This window comes from Erinaceus europaeus, chromosome 15, assembly GCF_950295315.1.
Source record: "Erinaceus europaeus chromosome 15, mEriEur2.1, whole genome shotgun sequence".
Taxonomy (NCBI): Eukaryota; Metazoa; Chordata; class Mammalia; order Eulipotyphla; family Erinaceidae; genus Erinaceus; species Erinaceus europaeus.
The window spans coordinates 21,992,934-21,998,933 of NC_080176.1; the positions used below are offsets into that span (position 1 = coordinate 21,992,934).

Genomic DNA, 6,000 nt, shown 5'->3' on the forward strand with positions numbered 1-6,000 from the left:
GCCAGCACTGAGCTACAGTGATAACCCTGAGGCAAAAAAAATAATAATGGGGGGGGAGTCGGGTGGTAGTACAGTGGGTTAAGCACACATGGCACAAAGTGCAAGGACCGGCTTAAGGATCCCAGTTTGAGCCCCCGGCTCCCCACGAGCAGGGGAGTCACTTCACAAGCGGTGAAGCAGGTCTGCAGGTGTCTGTCTTTCTCTCCCCCTCTCTGTCTTCCCCTTCTCTTTCCATTTCTCTCTGTCCTATCCAACAACGACAACAACAATAACAACAACAACAACTACAACAATAAAACAAGGGCAACAAAAGGGAATAAATAAATATTTTTTAAAGAAAGAGAACACACAGGCACGGGGGTGGTGAGGCTGCTCAGTGGACAGAGCACATACCTCTCGTGTGCAGCCCTGGGTTCGAGCCCTAGCACCACAGACAGCCATTCCACAGGTAGTGGAGGGGGCTGTGGCATTTCTCCTTCCTCTCTGAGAAAAGGGAGAGAGAATCCACCATGTGCTTCCAGCTATGTGACCTTAAGGACAGGCCAAGGTGGTCGAGTGCCCCAGGGAAGGGGTGGGATAGATGGCCACAGGGGTCCTTGGAAACTCGGGGTTCACAGGTGCCTGTTGGGCCTGGGCTTTAAAAGTCCTTTTTAGGGGCCAGGTGGTGGTGCACCTGGCTGAGCACACACATTACAGTGCACAAGGACCCGGGTTCAAGCCCCTGGTCCCCATCTGCTGGGGTAAGCTTCACAAGTGGTGAAGCAGGGCTGCAGGTGACTCTCTCCCTCTCTATCTCCCTCCCCTCTCAATTTTTCTCTCTGTCTCTATCCAATAATAAAAGAAATAAAAAATATATAAAAAAAACAAAATCCCTTTTTATTCTGCTGCCACCTCCAGGGCTCCCCTGCGGGCCAAGTGTTGCAGAGACAGAGGAAGAGAGAACACAGCACCAAAGCTCCCCACTGTGGCACCTCAGGGTGGGTGGGTTGGGGGCTTGAACCCAGGTCTGGCACACTGGAAGGCAACATACCACCCAGGTAAGCTGTCCCGCAGCTCGGGGCCGGGCTTCCATCAGGGTGCTCTGATCTATGGTGTCAGGGGCAGCTGGGGTGGGCGTCACCACCAAGCTCTGGGGGATGGGCATGAGCTCCCAGGAAGGGCCTGGACAAACAGCACAGCCCCAGGAGACCCGGATGCAGGGGGCACATGCTCCCAGCACCCCCTGTGCCCCCCATGGAAGTTCCCTACATGAAGCCTCTATGCCTGATGCTTCTAGAAGCTCAGTGTCCCCAGGTGCCCCCAGCTGTCTGCTCCTGGGCCCACTGCACTGCTTCTGGAACCTTCCCTCTTGCCCAGCTGTGGGCACCCCCCACTGTCCCTGCTGCCCTCTGGAACTGGCACAGAACATCTTCCCACTCCTGTCCCCAAAGGGGATGCTCTCCGTAGAGGGGGACACATCCAAAGGTCTGCAATGGATGGCCTTTGGGCTCCTCCCTGCCCAGCAGCCCCTTGGAGCTCCGGGGTCAGTCTGCCAGCTCTGCACCCCTCTCCCTGGTCACCTGCATCCAGAGGGGCCACCTGAGGTCACAGGGGGCAGAGGAGGCCTCTGTGGTCTACCCCACCTCTCCTCCCACTAGGAATGCTGGGGTGCAGGGGGTGGGGCCAGTGCAGAGCAGGGAGCCTTGCCGCCATCCTCCAGAGTTGGGGGGGCAGGAAGGAAGTGACAACCCATGACAGAAACCACAGGGAGGCAGGGCCCTCTCTGGGGGCATGGAGCCTGCAGCCCTTCCCCTGGGCTCACCTGTGGGGGGGGGGCTGTCCTCCTCAAGGTGGTGGGGCAGGGCTCAGTAGGTGCAAGGCCCCAGGGCGTCAGAGACACTCAGAAGAAACACCCAAGAAGAGATACCCTGCAGACACCCAGAAGAGACACCCCCAGAAGAAACACTCAGCAGAGACACCCAGCAGACACCCAGAATAGATACCCCAGAAGAGACACCCCATTCAGCAGGACCCACAGAGCAGGGGGTGCAGGGCCCAGTCTGCGTTTGTGGCTGGGGCTGGAGGGGTGGGAGGCACGGGGGACCTCCTGGGCTGGGTTTAGCTTCTGAAGCCTCTTTATTCCTCTCGGCTGGGGTGTGGCGCCCGGGGGTCCCAGTCCAACCCCAAGGCAGGCAGCTGAATGGTGATCTGGCTTCACACTCTGTCTCAGGTGAAGGGGACATGGTAACTCTAAAAATACAATCGCCCTCCCAGATTAGTGATGGCACAGCAAAGCAGTAACTCCTCAACATAAGAAAACAAAAGTAGGGAGCTGGGTGGTAGCGCAGCAGGTTAAGCGCAGGTGGCACAAAGCGCAAGGACCAGCTTAAGGATCCCGGTTCGAGCCCCCGGCTCCCCACCTGTGTGGGGGGATCGCTTCACGGGCGGTGAAGCAGGTCTGCAGGTGTCTATCTTTCTCTTCTCCTGTCTTTCCCTCCTCTCTCCATTTCTCTCTGTCCTATCCAACAACGACAGCAATAGCAACAACAACGATCAACAACAAGGGCAACAAAAGGGAAAAATGGCCTCTAGGAGCAGTGGATTCCTAGTGCAGGCAACAAGTCCCAGCAACAACCCTGAAGGCAAAACCAAAACCAACAAAAACAAACAAACTGACTTGAGGGCAGATGGCTCAGTGTCAGGGCAGTACCTGCATCTCTGAGGCCCCAGAGGCCTCAGGTTCAAACCCTGGCACCACCTTATGCCAGAGCTGAGCAGGGCTCTGACCTCTCTCTCATAAAAATAGGAACATCTTTTCAAAGAGCAATGGACAGCACATCTGCTTTGCCTAGAGCCCAGCCCTCACTGTGCTGGAGGAGGCTTTAGTGCTGTGGACTGACTCTCTCTCTCTGAACAAGTCATCCCAGAGTGGTGAATCTTTCTGGCAGTCGAGCAAGAAGCCAGAGAGCAGTCAGAGAGGGGCAGGGTGGTGGGGACACAGGGCCCCCCAGGTAAGAACTGAGTTCAAATTCCAACACCACAACCACCAGAGACTTGCAGGCTCTCCTGTGTCCCCACAGAAACAGGCATCTATCTTCCTATCTCCCTCTCCATCTCAATGTTCCTTCCTATCTAATTAAAACAGGAAGGAAAGAAAGACATGAGTAACACGCAGACCCAGGCTCATGCCCCCTCACCCCTTGCCACAGCATCTTTATCTCCCTCCTCCATTTTTAAAAGTATATTTATTGGATGGAGATAGCCAGGTACTGAGGCGGTAGCGGGAGACAGAGAGGAAGAAAGGGAGACACCTGAAGCCCTGCTTCACTACTCACAAAGCTTTTTCCCTGTAGATGGAGACCAGGGGCTCGAACCTAGGTCCTTGAGCGCAGTAACGTGTGCTCAGCCAGGTGCGCCCCCGCTTGGCCCTGCTCCTTCTTCAAGTATTTTAATTATTTATTCTAGATAGAGACTGAGGGAAATTGAGAGCAGAAGGGAGATGGGGAAAGAGACAGAGAGACACCTGCACACCTGCTTCACCACTTGTGAAGCCCTGCAAGCGGGGAGCAGGGGCTCGAACGGGGGTCCTCACGCACTGTGATGTGAGCACTCAGGCAGGTGCAGCGCCGCCTGGCCCCCACGTCTCCTGAGAGAAGCTAAGGCAGGCTCAGAGCAGAACAGCTCCAGCAATGATGGGATAGATGATAAATCTTTTAAGAAAATGATTTGAGGAGGCCCCACTTTCCTGGCATCGGAAGCTCCATTCCCACCAGGATCAACTGAATTGTGGGGTTCAGCTGGGCCCTCCGTGTGTGCAGGAGCCGAGCCCGTCACCCCCAGTGTCTGCCCTCCCGCCTCCCAGACCAGACACACCGCCCTATGGTCGCCCCATGAATCTCCTCCAGCGACTGTTAGCGACCCTGCCGCCCTCTGCGACAATCCTCCCGCACCCCGTCCTGTGCAAGTCCCCCACGCCGGGAGTAAGGAAGCCTGGGCCCCGGGTTCCTCTGTGGGGTGACCCCCAGTGCCGCCCAGGCAGTGCCACTGAGTGATTCCCATGAGGCTCCCCACCTTTGGAGGAGCCGGGCTCGCAAGGGACACGGGAAGACCACACCAGTCTGGCCACAACGGAATAGTATGTAGCCTAGAAAAGGAAGGACATTCTGAAACCTCGAGGCTGTGATGCCAAGTGAAAGAGGCTGAATGCAAAAGACAGCCGTGTGACTGTGGGCAGAGGGGCCTCTGGGGACCCAGTTTCAGGGACAGGAAGTCGCTCGAGGGGGCTGGGCCTGGGGGAGGGAAAAAGAGGAATTAGAGTTTTGGGTTTCAGCACCTGCTGGACTCAGAGCCCCCAAGCTCGGCCATGGGGGGGCGGGACGAAGGACCTGAGCCACCTCTGAGAAGCACCGACCAGGCAGGTGGGGAAGGACTACAGGAGCCTGGGGGGCACCTGGCCTGTGAGCTCAGCTCAGGGCGTGGGGGGGCAGTCTGCTCCAGCGAGGACTGCAAAGGCCTCTGCCCAGCGTGAGTGGGGGGCCCACTTGGGGAGGGGCTTGCAGCCTGGTTCCCTGCACTGTGCCCCAAGAGGGCCCCCTGTGGCTCATCCCTGCAGCTCCCAGAACTGGGACTCAGGAGCAGGACCAGGGCTCTGAGGGGGGACACTGGGGCCTCCTGGGGGCCCCCACTCTTTCTCTCTCTTTCCTTTTCCTTCGCTCCTCCTCTCCTCTTTCTCTCCCCCTTCTCCTATCTCTCCCTCTCCTTTCTGTCTCTCTCCCTCTCTCCTCCTCTCTCTCCCTCCCTCTCTTTCCCTCTCTCCTCCTCTGTCTCCTTCTCCCTTTCTCTCTTTTGTCTCCCTCTCCTCTTTCATCTCTCCCTCTCCCCCTTTCTTATTCTCTCTCCTCCCTCTCCCTGTTCTCTCTCTTTCTCTCCTTCTCTCTCTCCCTCTCTTGTCCTATCTCCTCCCTCTCCCCCTTTTCTCTCTCTCTCTGCCCTCCCCAGGCCCTCCCCTCCGGTGTCTCCACACCAGGCCGTGGTCTGTGACTTCCTCCCGCCTCAGGTGTTGGGAAGGTTCCCTTCCTACCCAGGCCTCCCGCGGGCCCCCTCTTCTCCTCTTGCGTGGTGGTGGGTCCTTGTGAGGAGACCCCCAGATGGTGAGGAAGAGGGGGAGGCGGGGCTGGAGGGCAGGTTGGGGCAGCGGAGCCCCTCACCCAGGTCACCTCCCACTCCCGCCCACGCTGCACCCTGAGGCGGCAGTTCCCCGCCACCCAGCCACCCCACTTTGTCCTTGCAGGACCCCTACCCTGTGCTGCTGTGACCCCTCTTGTCCCCTGTCCCCTGTGATGCCCCCATCTGCACAGCCTCCTGTGGTGTCCCCCCGCCCCCCAAGATGACCTCAGGAAACTTCTAGAACAAAGTATGCCTACCTGGGACTCTCATGCTCCGTGGGTCCGTGCTGGCCTCAGGCTTGGCTTTCTGTCCACCCGTGGGGTGTTTTCGGGAGGTGCCGTTCAGGGCCTTGAGGGTGATGGGAGGGGGCCCCACGCCACCAGGCTGCCCAGAGGAGAAGGAGCAGAAAGGAGAGAAAGTATGTCACAGCGGAGGGGCGGAGGAGGGAAATGCAAAACCAGACAGGAAGTGAGACTTTAAAAAAATGCAAAAAGGTTAGAAAAAGAGATAAGGGAGGGGGAGGGCGGGCATGGGTCCTGGGTGTGGGGAGGAGTGGGGGCTGCAGGTGGGGGGCACCGGGGTGGATGTGGGGGTGCTCCCAGCCGGCCCAGGGCCAGACACTTGTCCAGGTGCGCTGGCCCCCAGCCAGGTGGGGGAGGTTGGGGGGATGAGAGGGGCCTTTCTGGAAGCCGGGACCCAGACCGTGGACAGGCACCCTGCAGGGCTGGGCTGGGGGTGGGGGGTGGGAAGGCAGGGAGATTAGACTAGCCCATCCTGCCCCCCCAAAACCCCCCCTTGCCCCGCCACAAACTTAAGCTTCTTCCTGGGGCTGCCAAGTGGTCAGCACTCCACCAA

The 6,000-nt window shown here is 58.4% G+C and overlaps 1 protein-coding gene across 2 annotated transcripts in view; it reads right to left on the minus strand.

Moving 5' to 3' along the window:
- Window positions 1–5,568, minus strand: part of CARD11 (caspase recruitment domain family member 11) — a 58,343-nt gene extending 52,775 nt beyond the window's left edge. For both annotated transcript variants that reach the window (XR_009545006.1, XM_007525061.2), the window contains exon 1: window positions 5,403–5,568. The gene's annotated coding sequence lies outside the window, so the exon portion shown is untranslated. The remainder of the gene's footprint in view (window positions 1–5,402) is intronic.
- Window positions 5,569–6,000: the final 432 nt, after the last annotated feature.